At 45.2% G+C, this 14113-nt stretch overlaps 1 long non-coding RNA gene across 1 annotated transcript in view; it reads right to left on the bottom strand.

Moving 5' to 3' along the window:
• Nucleotides 1-9229, bottom strand: part of LOC119169362 (uncharacterized) — a 140123-nt gene extending 130894 nt beyond the window's left edge. Inside the window, exon 1 of the long non-coding RNA XR_012889258.1 lies at nt 8956-9229. This is a non-coding gene — a long non-coding RNA (uncharacterized LOC119169362). The remainder of the gene's footprint in view (nt 1-8955) is intronic.
• Nucleotides 9230-14113: the final 4884 nt, after the last annotated feature.

Here is a 14113-nt window from a genome sequence, read left to right as displayed (position 1 = left end):
CCATGGCGCTGCCTATCACACTTACAAAAACAACGAAATCGCTCTTGCGATATCTCAAGGGTATCGGACTCATTCACTGTCTGCGATATTACGCGCGGCAATGCTAGTACGTTGCCTAAAAAAGGATTTGTCTCTTGTGCTCTGTAACTTTCATTCCCGCACCTTCCTTCCCCAGTGCAGTGTAATCCAGCGGGGCCGGCCCAGGCCAACCTCGCAGCTTTTCTCCTATTGCTCTCTCCTTGTCTCTAGGCTACTGGCATCCTTCTAAAAAAGCAAATATAAGTAAATGATGTGATCTCTGATGTGCGCGTCTGTGCCACCAAGAACAATGCGGAAGATTGCGACGGCGAAATTCGCCGCTCGTTTCATTAGCGAGGCGACATGGCTACTGCCCAAGGCCAAAGATTAGAGCGTATTGGAAACAAACAAAAGAAACAGAAAAAAGCATGCACTAACTGCAACATTTTTCGGACAGACGAACACACAGAGCGGCTGTCGCCGAATTATTTTTCAAATTTTCTTCCGAACATTGGTGGGCCACTTTTACAATACAAGCTATGTTATTTTGCCAGAATTATGAGTATTTCATTTCTAAAACCAGTTTCTTGTTCTGAAATGTCATTAGAGTCGGCGTGTTCGCCGTGTTCGGCCTGTTAAAGCTGGTCACAGGGAATGAGGATCGTCGAGGGAATAGTTGCTGCCATCTGTCACAGCAACGTCGTTTGTTTTCATTAACGCCATCGCAACGTTTGCGCTTCTTCCAAAGCTGTCTTTACGTCATGTGAACATAAAAAGTTCCCTTCGTTTAGTCGCTGTGCCCGCAATGTCCACAATCACATTTGTTTTCGCGTTTGGATGCACGAAAAACATTACTCGTCACTGCATGGGCTCTGGTAAGACTACTGAGCTAACAATTTACCACTAAGTCACGTTTTAAAACACGAGCAGCCTGTTAAATAAAGATAGATAGGAATAGTTTTGTTATATTGGGTTTCTTTGCATACAAATGGAAGAAAGTGTTCTTCTTTTTTTGAGGGCCTCGGTTTTTTGGTACACACAACCAAATATATACAACACACAATTAGACGAATGAAAACATAGGGGCATTAGTAGTTCTCTTCTAGCTCTAGTTATATAGCCTTTAGGACGTGGCTTATGACGTAAAAATTGAAATTTTCACCACACAACATCAGTATCATCGGTGGGATCTGAATTCACAACCATTCGATACGCATCGGACGCTCTAACAATTCTACTACAATAAAAACCACTTCCCCATCCCAATCATTAGGCATTCCCGGGAGTGCTTGAAGGAGCTTCACGCCGCAAAGATGAGAACACTCTTTTATTTTTTCGTGGAGTGATGCGTAGTACGTGATCACACGTTCCGGACATGTACCAATAGACACTCACATGATAACCTTAGGCGCAGGTCGTACAAAGGACAAAACAGAAGACCGATGCAGTTTAAGACCTTTGTAATCAAGCAGGGCAAGGAAATCGTGGTAAACGAAGGTGTTATATAGCTCTTTCTCTACACGGTTCTTTTGTGATAAATTTTTACGAACAATTGCGCGGCTCTCTCTCGTTCTGAACTTCCCAGTTTCAGCATGACAGAATAGGTGCCCTTCGAAAAGCCCTCACCATGACGTATGCTCACGGTTTCTTTCAGCTGAGCTCCCTCGAAAAAGGACCTTGGCGAGCCTTGAGGCACTGCCGCATGGCTGCCCCAAAAAGCGGCAAATGGTCCACTTACTTTGTTCGCACGAATGTACCTGCCGTGCCGACGACCGCAGCCGTGTCGCCCGTGCTATTTGCTTCGGTGCGCCGAGTTTTGTCTATATGCGCTTGAGAAGACAAGAGCGCAGAAAACGATGTGAAGAAACTCGCCTTCTCGAACCCCTTCCATATGTACTCTGCTTACCGATACCTCATTTATATGCACGCGTGGTAACGGAGTGGTGACAGATAAGATGCACATAGTATCAGCATGCAGACCTCAGAGCAATTCAGCAGATGAAGATTGGATTAGGCTTGTTGCAGTTACCTATTAGCAGCCTATCTCTCACTACTAGGTTCTGATTCACTGCATGAAGATGAGCGAGGAAAAGAAAGCCTGGACGGAAGCCACAGCTGCTGGATATGCTACACTTCGTACCGTTATTCGCATCGTACTTCATTATGTAAATGGATGAAAGGCAGCGAGCAAACGCGGAATACACGGTGGGTGATATCTCAATCATTTCGGGGTTCATTTCTGAGAATTAATGAAGCGGTATGCCATGCGGAAAAAGAATGAGTGATTATTGACCACGTGACGTGGATGAGCTGCTTAACCACTTGTGCCTATACGGTGTGTTATAGGCTGGTGCCCAATAAACTCGCGGGAGGCTCCCCGACGCGCTGTGCTCGGAGGCAGCTGTGCCTCTTCGGTGCTCGTCGTCACGGGATCACACAGAGTGATGGTGAGCTCTGTAGGCTTGACGGAGCCAACGCGTCACGACGCCTCTGCAAGCGCCTCAGTACATCGATGGCACCTACCATTGTTTAAAAACATGAAGTTTAGGTCTATACATTGACTTTTCATTTCCCGGGTAGAGTTTCTCCTTTAATAGGCCGAGTGTCATCATCTTAAGTCACACGACCAAGTAAAAATTCTGTGCTCCAAAACACAAACAATAATTGGTAATATTTTTACTTAAATGTATGCGCCTTGGTAGTTCAGCGGCTAAAGTATCTCGCGGATGAAGTCGACAATGGAGGTTAGATTCCTTGCCAAGACGGGTAAATATTGACTGGAACGAAATACAAGTACAACCATATATTGAAATTGACGCGCATGCTAAACCCGTTGCAGTTACAAACAGTTTGATGGTCTACACCACGGCGTGCCTCGAAATAATATCTTGGTATTCGTGCGAAAAATCTGAAGAAGTAAATTGACGCAATTGTATAAAGCTCACATAAAAGCCACCAATTCCTTAGAGTACAAAGCGACAAATTTGCATTCGCAAGTTTTCCCGAGACGTATAAAAATATCTAAGCGTGCACTGCTTCTGCGGGTTACTATATCTATAACTTTATTTCTGTCTCAACTACAGAACATTTCATTCAGATGCGTCAACGATGGCCTCGCGAAACCATTCCTACAATTTATACGCATTTCACTAGGCGACATCGGAGACTACCTCGATGGAACGCTTCTCCTTCAAACTCTCGTACGCTACGTTAAGCCATTATAGTGCGACTGAGCACATGGCGAGTTTTCACGCTCCCATGGCATTTCACTGAAAGCTACCATGCATGCCTGCTTGACTGGCTTCTAGTTGAGCGAACTAAACACAACTCACACAAACTTTTTGAATAAAAGCTCTAGTCACAACTCTCGGTACAGTGACTGCGAAAAACAAGCACCTCGGCCTTATTCGAATTCTTAGCACTCCGACATAGCGAAGACAAGCATGCTTCTTTGCCCATGGTCGACATTATTTTTTTTTCTCTTTGTTCTGTTCCGGGCATCTTATGCGCTTGCATCAAAGGACTACAAGGGCGAACAAAGTGGATGACGCTAAGTTTCCTGGTCACGCGTAGCTATAGGCTGCTTCTTGCAAAGTTGAGTTCTCTTCGGTGCGCACATAAAATAGGCCAGCCGGATGGAGCCCTCGAGGTACTTTCTCGGATGCAAAAGAATTGGCCTTCTCAAAGAACATGGCATTCACGTAGGGTTTGTTGGAGTGGACATAAACTAAATTGTGTAAGCGTTATAGTTATTGTGATTCGTGTGCGCCACTCTGCACGTTCGGACTGGTTGGTATAGGGCTGTGAAAAACCAAGAGCACCATAACAACGCACGAAACTCGAAGGCAAAGATATACACGTGCGCTGTGTTCTAATGTTAAGGTCTGTCTTTATGGGTGTATTCATTCATGTAATAATAATTGTTGGAGTTTAACGTCCCAAAACCACTATGTGATTACGAGAGACGCCACCTGGGGGAGCTCCGGAAATTTTGACCACCCATGGGGTTCTTTAACATGCACCTAAATACAGGCACAAGGGCCTCAGGCATTTTCGCCTTCATTAAAAGTGCGATTCGATCCCGCTACGTGAAGGTCAGAAGCCGAGTGCCTTAACCGCTAGACCCCCGAGGCGGGTATGTATGTATGTATGTATGTATGTATGTACGTATGTATGTATGTATGTATGTATGTATGTATGTATGTATGTATGTATGTATGTATGTATGTATGTATGTATGTATGTATGTATGTATGTATGTATGTATGTATGTATGTATGTATGTATGTATGTATGTATGTATGTATGTATGAAAGAGCTTTTTCGCAGCGGGCATTTTCTTATCTAACCAGAATGATAACGAAAGACGGCAATCCGACTGATGGGCCAGGGGATAGCTATCTGATTAGAGGACATTCCAGACATTTTTATTCTAGCTCGAAGGAAAGCGACTATTCGAAGATTGCGCGACCTCGGCCGCGCTTCGCGACGAGCTGAAGTTCGGCCGCAACTGTAGCAGACGACAAACGAGTGCTGCCCACTGCACTCACTGCTTCTGCGTGAAAATAAGCGCCGGTGCCGGCCGACAGTTGCGTCGAGCAGACTACGCACGCTCCGGTGTTCCCTTTAGCAGTGGACTCCTCTGTACGTAGGAGCCACAAGAATTCAAAATTGTGAACAAAAAAGAAACTATCGCATAAAAGTCTTGTACTTACGAATCGCATTCTAGATGCTTTACCGCAGAGGCAGAAATCGGAGGCCAGACCACATCGAACGAGCAAGCTAAGGGGAGAATGTGGAGAGTAAATCACCATCGAACGAATGAATGAACTTTATTAGATGTTGCTTCGGGCGAAGCGGGGGGAATAGGGATTAATCCCTGTTTTATCCCACTTTCCTTCGATGAAAATAATAAAAGAAAAGCAGCCTCCAAAGACGAGTGTATTGTGGTACAAGTGGCAACTTCATATAAGACTGCAGCGTATATGATTTCTAAGTGAGAGTGAAAATGAACGTACTGTTATCTGGACAAGTTGGTCGAATTGCATATTCGTTGCCCTTATTACTTACGAATATAACAGTTTTTTTAAGTAACAGGTATTTTTACTTAAAAACTATAGTAGGTACGGCCTTATCTTCGCAGCCAATTTGTAGACAAAGGCGGGAAGATTTAGTACTATTTGGATCACTCAAGAATCATTATCTACAAAACAATTTAAATAACTTTTTATAATCAATTTTAGGATGGTTGTTTATATGTCTGAGTTGTTCTACATCACAAATTATGACAAGCATCGTTTTCACTAAAAATGAAAATATCATGCGCGATGTCAGAGATTAATCATCGAATTTTTAGGCCATGATGTCAGTTAAACCAACACTAACACACCGAGTGGGCCGGAAGAGCTGTTCCTGCATGTGCTACGCCACGCACTAAGTTCCCTTTACGTATGATGACGAGTCGTGCGAGAACCTTGCCGCTCGAGAGACCTTGTGTCATGTTAGCAGTGCTTGACGACGGGTGATCCTTCGCGCGTGGTGTGTGTATGTTGGTTAGCTGATTATTTGCCATTTTAACTGCTGCGAAGCGCAAGACTCAAATATCAACGCCTTCGGTGTCTCGCACTCGCGAAGGCCGGTGTTCGGTTCCCTCGCACGGTGCCATCCGTGGCGTCTCCCCTTCACACGCGAAAATAAATGAGCTTTGTGAGTGCTTAAACGCGGACGGAGTCTGCACGACGCGCGACGTGTGAGAATACGAACTCAGGCGAAACCGAAGCAGATGAGTCTCACGGCTAACTGCGATTATGAAGGACGCCGAAGTGGAAGGCTCCGAGAATTTCAACCTTCTGGGGCTTTTCAACGTGCGCCCTAATGATAAATCGAATAAGCACACGAACCTCAAGCATTTCCTAATTCGGCAAATACAAGGTGCTCAAGCTGTAAAAGCCGACATTCTTGTAGCGTTGCGTGTGCGTATTTGCTGCCCAACGCATGAGTGCCAGGAACTGTCGCCACACACGCCTCTAATACTCTCACCGCTTCCTAGAAGTGGAAGAAGTAATTAGCACGACAAAGTGGCTGGATACAGCTGACTTACAATGCAATTAGTATGCTACGAAAGGTGCTTTGAAAAGATGGCTCGCGACACCGTCACGCGAAGTGCGCCGTCGTTACTCTATAGAAACATCTCTATTGTATTCGTGGTGGCTGCTTAGGCCATAAAAGAAGGGAGCTAGCGCGCGCCTCAACACTTGCCGTGCTACTGCCGGCATAGAGTTTCCTAAAATAAATTAGTGAGGACTCTCGCGCTGCGATTGTTGAGCGACCATGGGAACTATGGGGAGTACACGGATTGGCCTTATGTTCGTATTTGCCGGTGCTTAATTGCACTTGTGGCTTCGTTTATTGCTGGTTTCGGTTTTGTTTCGAAGAAAAAAAAATTTTTAACTTCGGGGCCCGCTTTGAAAAGCTAAGACGAAAAGGTGAAGGTGATGAAGCATGATTTCCGAACATTTGCCAATTGTTGTTTCCTGAGAAAACTTCTTCAAGCAACACGGAGCCATAAGCATACACGGAGCCATAAGCACAAAGATTAGACAAATCCATGTATTACACATCATCCCTTGCTCGCTGAAGCGCCGTGCGATGCAGATCTCATAGACACTAGTGCCAGAGTTCCCTCTCGCGTATATTTAGGAAACTCCATGACTGCCGGGCACATTGTGCAGCAAGCCATTAGTTGGCGCTGCTGCTAACGAGCGTGCTTCCACAACGTTTTCGCTCTTTGTGGTGTGAGTAACACTCCAAGCGCGAAGTAAATTTGTTAATAATGATTAAAATGAAGAGTGCACCAGGTTTAAGGACTCGCTGATATTAAAGTGCCTCGTGGAGGGTGTGAATGCCGCAACAACGGATCTACATGGGCACTTGCATGGTGTTATGTGCATGGTTCGCCCACACACAGGGAAGCAGAAAGACTGTATCCGAGAGGGTCAACATAAATTATTGAATCTGTGCCGTCTAAACTAGCGCTCCACGCTAACGTAGAAAACATAAGGTATGCCGCCGGAACCCGGCGCATGATTCTTGCAGCGCACCTGCATTAACGACGCCTTCAGAAGTCAGTGTGGCGAAGAGGCAAATTTCGGGCTCCTAATGGTATATTCTCGTAGAGCCACATTGAACTATCTTTGGACGAGAATGACGATGTTCAAGAAGCACTTACCTTATTGCTCTTCACTACGGGAAGCTTTCTGTCACGCGAGCAGTCGCGATAGCATCAGGGAGAGAGAGAGAGAGATAAAAGGCTTTATTGAACACAATGGGCCGGCAATTTGGTCTCAGTGGCTTTAGGTGGCGGCTTGAAGTCCCTGAACTCGGGCGGCATCCTCGGCCTGCTGGACGGCTCAGAATTGGTCAGGGACAAAAAAAAAATCACAGCATATCCACAGAGTGAACGATGATGAGTGGGGCAAAGCTTTGGAGGATTTAATCAGTAAACCGTGAATCGTCCGTCCGTGTGTCTGTCCATCCGTCCATCCATCTCTCTGTCTGCCTGCCCGTCCGTCCATCCGTTCGACTATTCGTTCGTATGACCACATGTTCATCCATTCATCTAGTGAACACTTTAAGTACTGCCATCCCGCATCTTTTTTTCACATATTCATCATATAAAAGCACCGCCATCTAGCAGGCATTCAAAAAAACTTTCGAGGTGAAACGACCCACGGCTTAAGGAGCTTCGCCCCTGAAACGTTGCGCGGCTCTTCCCGCAACGAAGGAGGACCAGGAGAAAAAAGAAAGGCATGGATGTTAACCAGTCTGGAGCGACCGGTATGCTACCCTACACAGGGAATAGCAATGAGGGAGTTTGAAAGATGGGAAAAAATTGAGAGAAACGAGAGGTCGCACACGCGTTGGGTTCACAAATGCTGATGACTTGGAACATAATGACGTACACTAATTGGCGAAAGTCCAAAAAGACGCGGTTTTAGTCCACTGGAGTGGTTTAGTCCACTGGAGCACTGAATGATGGATGCTTCTTTGACTTCTTAGAAGTGATGGTTATCGTTAGCCATATTTCTACTCGAGCGATTCAAGTACTGGGCTTAAAGCGTCTAGTACTTTGAGAGCGCTTCGAGCAGACGTTGTCCTCATGTGCAACAAGATCTCCCGGATGGCATCGATGAGAGAACGAATCATAGTTATGACTTTGCCATCTTTCTTATGTGTGTCATCAGTGGTTGGTTAAGACCCCTGAGTGGGCGTGGTGTGCTGACGTTCTATGTTAGCGGATGACTAGGAAGAATAGGCCCCGCAACGATACGCATGTTTAGCAATCCAGCTCTACAGAGACGCGTTGCGTTGGTGCTGCTAAAGGGGGCGCATGCGCACGCGTCGCATCTATCCACTTGTCCAGGCATGGCTGTACGTTCCACGGACGTGGTGAAAACCGAGCAGTATTTTAGGACTTCGTTTCAAGGCGTTTTATCTGTGTACACCGTCGTTCTTTATGAAAGAAAACACCCGATCGAGTGACCTGCTCTCTACAACGGCTGCCTACAGTATTTTGCAGTGCTTGTCCAGCGGTCATAACTCGTTGTTTTGTTTGCCAATAGATGACGCCAAAAGCTAACGTCTTTGTCTTTTGCTGTCGGTTGACGATGGTCCTGCAGGCAGCCGCCACAAAGCACAGGCCACGCACTGACATGTTCCGTTTCATAAAGGACGGGTACTACCCATGACTGATTGATATGCAGAGCTCAGACTTTCGCCTTCGATTCGTGTTGGCGATATTGCGAAAAAAAATAATACCCGGCATTGTCATAAGTTTTTGCGGTAAGCAGGATATGTCTCAGTTACACCAAGTGACACCATTTTTCTGGCAGTAGAACTTCAGGCTGAAGTTACGCAAGCTTGAAAGTACTTGCTTACCTTCGCAGACCATTAGACGTCAGTTCATTCAATCTGCGCCACGTGCTTGTCCTGGCACCACAGGCTCCGTGAATACGTAACTTTTTCGAAGAATGTTCTCAGCTGCTCGCACAGGGGAGCAATTGCGAAAGCCCTGCGTGCTTTTTGCGCTTGGCCAGTCGTCACAGCGACGGTCTGTCCACGCTATCAATACAATCAGCCAGCCGCGAGTGTTGGGCTATCAAAACAGCGTAGGGCAAGTCAGGAGGCTACGCTCCGTGATACCACCCCTGCAGCGGCCATGACAGGGCAATCGCTGCTGTCTTCTGCTTCATGCTGCCGCCGAGTTTGCTGTCGCGTTAGCCCGAGGGCGATAAACGGTGATCGTTTAGAGAGTGACACGGCCCGTGCTGCTTCGGGCGTGCACTTTCGCGCAACGGGCTTGTCGACCCCGTTGTCGTTTTCGACAACAATTTGATGCGGCCGCGTTCGCCTGAGGGTGCACGAAGTCTGGCGAAAAAGTTCACACGCTAATACTATGGTTCTATCACGGTTGCTAACGATTTATTTTTTCTCTTTTGAAATCAAATGGGAACGATAATACCCCAAGTGAAGCAACAAATAATCGCACAGTGACATGCGGCCGCTAGCGTCGTCTGCTCCCGCATCCTGTCAAATCTGCTTCTTCGGCACTGGAAGCAGCGCACGGCTGTGGCGGCTCCTAACGAATGCATGGTGCCGATATAATGCTGGTTCACCTGAGTTGTGCCTTGTGCCTGTCCTGCGAGCGCAGCTTTTGCACATGATTTGGACCGGCTGAACTTATCTCCTCTATAGCTGTGGATTATACGCCAGTGAAACCAGTGTCGCCGGTGAACATCGCCTTGAGATGCGTACTGCTGACACCAGGAAGCTTCAAAACTTGTTCTGGAAGTTGTCCGCCTTTCAGGTTGGTGACTTTTTATGGTGAAGCATTTCTTAGCGAACTTCTGGCACTTTGAGCATTTCTAGTTACGCTTGTATTTATGCGTCTATTTACCTAGCCACCTACATCTGAGCGCTCGCGTGATCACCTTCTTAACTTGGAGTAGACCAAAGTTAGTATGAGAGAGTAACCGCGTTTGACAATTTTGTCTGGCTGGTCGTGACAAGCATAACGTGGAAAGCCTATCGCGTACGTCTTCAAACCCTTTCTTACAGACATGTGTCACACATAATCGCATGCCACAGGCCCCGACGACATCAACCGAGGTGATTGAGAGTTCATGTCTATTGTCTACCCAGGAACAGCGAAAACCGAGATTGGTAATTTGAACGCATGAACGTTATGAAAAAAGTGACACCGGCAGCATTGAGGACGACTGCAAAAAATACAAATCAGCAATCTCCTTGTGCACAGAGCGAAGACTTTTTGGGTGCGCGTAATAAGATATTTGGGTGTACGTTATAGGGGCTCTGAAACACTTTTTGAGCATGGTCAGAAAACGCTGCCGATCGTTAGTAGAGGCTCCCTCCCAAAAACACGTGAGCCAAATATTATAGCGCAGCACGCTCCCCGGTACTAAAAAAAAATTATCGAAGTCAGTTAAAAATTGCTTTCTCTTCTCTCGACAAACCACGAAATATGCCCAAAAACCACACGCGGAAGCCCATTTATCAGCCATTGGCTGATTTGAACATGGCGCGCTCGCTCGTTACAGAGATCACCGTGGGAGGTCGCTACTCGTGCACGCTTGCGCGCATGATCACACTGACAAAGCCGCGCATTCGAAGAAAAAGTAAAAGAGTGCTCAAGGTCACGGGGTGACGTGAAATTTTTCTGTGGCCTTGCCATCCCTCCTTGCTTAGCTTTCAGCGCTTTTGTCGGGACGAGAGAAGAGAGAATGCAATTACAGCTTGTGACAAACCTTCGTAACTCCTCTTGCACTGGACGGATTCTTAAAATTTTTGCGGCTTTGAATTTGTGAGGCAATAAGCTCTTTTAGTAAGTTCATTCCATGATTAATTGAAAAATTATTTCAGGGTCTCTCTAAAAACCGTACATGGTAAAAACATTTCCGGTGCCCTTCACTATGGCATTTCTCACAATCATATGATGGTATTGGGACGTTAAACTCCAAACATCCGTACATATATGCTATAATAAGGCTTTTTGTCATAGTCTAACAAATTGCAAAGCACCATTGAGAGAAAGTTGCGACTTGAAGTAACCGTTCCGAAATGCCGGAAGTGAAACTGCACATCGCTCCTATCAGGACTATGAAATAATACTGAAGTTTTCAGCAAAATAATTAGAGGCAGATGCACAGTTGTATTTTTTAGCCTTCGCCATTCGTTGCTATGGTGACGCTGTTTAATTATAGCACATACGCAAAATCCTCTAATCTGGATTTAAATATTTTTAACTTGCACTACTCTTCAAAGCTATCTTGAACGCTGAGATTCGCCATTAGAGCGATTCAATAAGGCAATTTCATTATTTGTCTCCTTGTTAAGTTACGGAACAATAACGCTGAAGCAGATAATTGAATAATTATTGAACACTACATGCAGCTTAGGAGGGAGCAGTTACCATGTTTTTTTCGACACTTCGCGGGTCATTGGCAGAAAATAAATACATTTTGGGACATCACCCTCTAGCCAAGAGCAAATTAGATATGCGATTGATACTCTCGTCCTACGTAGTATTGCTCGTTCTGACTTGTTTTCGTTTGTTTGTTCCTTCCATTGTGAAAATATAAACAGTATGGGCTGCGTCAGGTCTGGTAACTTCGAAATCATACGTTATGACGAATTTGTTAGGTAATACTAAACTTCCAAGTACATATTTGCTTTGCATGAGATACCAGATCTTACCGGAGGAAGTTCGGGAGGTTAATTATTCGCTCTATGAGATTAGTGAATTAGTTCTGTGACTAAAGCTCAAATTGCGACAAAATCTTCGTCGTAAAAATCAGGGTAAAAAAACTATCTTCGTAGTATTCGTAGTCTAGATGGAAGGGCAATGCAAGGGTTCTGTTACTAGTTTATTAGAAATACAGAGCGTAAGCGTGGTTTCGACAAAATTTTGAATAGCTGCTGCTAAAAACAAAGTGAAGCAGGACGTATCAGCTGGAATGACGGAAATTAAATTCAGGTTACGTTGGAAAAGAACTGCTGAACGGAAGCGTGAAAAACTCCTAAAAACTTTATCTAAAAAATTCAGCAGTTCCCCCGTACCAGTAATCAACGTTATGCGAAACATGCGGAGAGAAGGTGACCGTGTTGCAAATTATTTATTGTGTGACACGTAATGAAATGACTCTAAATATATGAACAAACGTTGCACGCATAGACATATGTTGAAGAGTTGCAGATGTTTATAAGACCAGTTATTTGCACTTTTGCAACGATGATAACTGGAACATACGTATTAGCAACACCAGAAGCTCATATGAAGCGCTGATGCTCGCGAGGATGCTGACCCTGAACACCGTCACATAAATCAACTTCAGAGCATGGCAGCTAACCACAATTGGCGTTAATCTGACGTGACGGATATAGAAAGGAGCACATGTGTAATGTTTATAAAATTGGGTAGGCAGTGCTGCAACCGCTATTGGCGTTTTACAAAGATTATCGTCTATTTGAAAAGCAGTTCTGAGACCTGGCGTAGCTCTCTGGTAAAATGATATATTGCCACGCAGAATGCTCGGGTTTGATTCCAGCTGCGACCCTGACATTTATTATTTGCATTCGTTGGGTTGACGCTACCAATTTATGTTGTTTCTTGACGCTCGCACGTTAAAATTGCCCATCTGTGTTCTCATCGTTCCAGGGTAGATACAAAGTGTCAATCACCTGTGGCACATACCCGGATACCAGCGGCACATACCCGCCCACGGGTATGTGCCACTGTCTGGCAGGACGTGTTTGACGACGTACGTGACGGGACTGTATTATTGAGGTCTTGAGCAGCGCGTCATACTCGTCAAACCATCTTATGCTCCCATGCTAATTTTGGTTCAGGCCAAGTTAAGGGGGTGACCACGAGAGCATCCATACGTAAGCGGCTAGATAGATAGATAGATAAATAGATAGATAGATGATTAGATAGATAGATACGCTCAATGTCGCCGAAGTTCGCTAATAAATGCTTCGCATTTAAAATAGTTGCTGATGGTTCACACTTTCAAATTGTGACATTTAGGTATGATTGCTGGTACATACACGCGGTCCTCAATTGAGGCTGCTCTTTTTTGTTAGTTGACGATAAATTCAGCACGAAAGTGTTAATAAAATCAGTCACATCCTGCTTTCTTCACGTTGTGATAGAATTGCGGTAAATTTGATTGGGCCTGTAGACTTTCTTCCGGCAATAGTTTGAGGCGCGAGAAAGACCGACACACATTATGTGAAAGTACGTAATTCGATCCTTAAATACCCAGATGAGTTGATCGAATCCCACACGTATTTATAATGTACTCGGCACCGTCACACATGTACGCACTGCGTTGTAAGAAATGACAACTATTTACTTCACTGGTGTATATAATGAGTGGTTTCACAGGCTCAACTGAAAGAAGCTATCTTTCGGGTTTCTATGACCTCGCGTATGAGCCTGTCGCAACTTCTGCAGCAACAGTACACCATGCGACAGCAGTTCACAGCCACAAAAAGAAAAGAAAAAAAACACCAGGCCTGCGCGGAAGGCGCAGCACAGTCACAGTGAAAGCTATGGAAGAGCGGCTTTTCAAAGCCTTTTTCTAAACACTCATTGGGTGACTGCTGCTGTCAAACTTGCTTTATATGCACTACAGTATTATTATTAATAGTTCCTGGGTAGTATAGCAGTATTCGCTATGCTATTTTTCGTCGTTTTACTGAGAAGCCTTGTATACGCTAAACACTTGCAAGGAATTTTGTTCAAGTTGTTCATGCAGACGCTGACGATGATGAGAAATTATGCCTGAAATGGGCATGCGCCACGATTAATAGGTGATGAAAAACAAGTATTTGTACTGGGTTAGAGCAACGGACGACCCACTCGTTACGCTATTCGCGTTGTGGGACACCTCGTTGTTCTTTTGCTGTTCTGAAACGCTTTATTTCTCATATTGACGCAATTCCTTTCCCGACATTAAGCCTGCTTAAGGCAAGGTTGCGAACAAGTCCCAAGCCCCGGTGTCGCTCAGTAACA

This window comes from Rhipicephalus microplus, chromosome 2, assembly GCF_043290135.1.
Source record: "Rhipicephalus microplus isolate Deutch F79 chromosome 2, USDA_Rmic, whole genome shotgun sequence".
NCBI lineage: Eukaryota > Metazoa > Arthropoda > Arachnida > Ixodida > Ixodidae > Rhipicephalus > Rhipicephalus microplus.
Note: the sequence above shows the minus strand (reverse complement) of the source record. Positions and strands in the feature narration are given on the sequence as shown.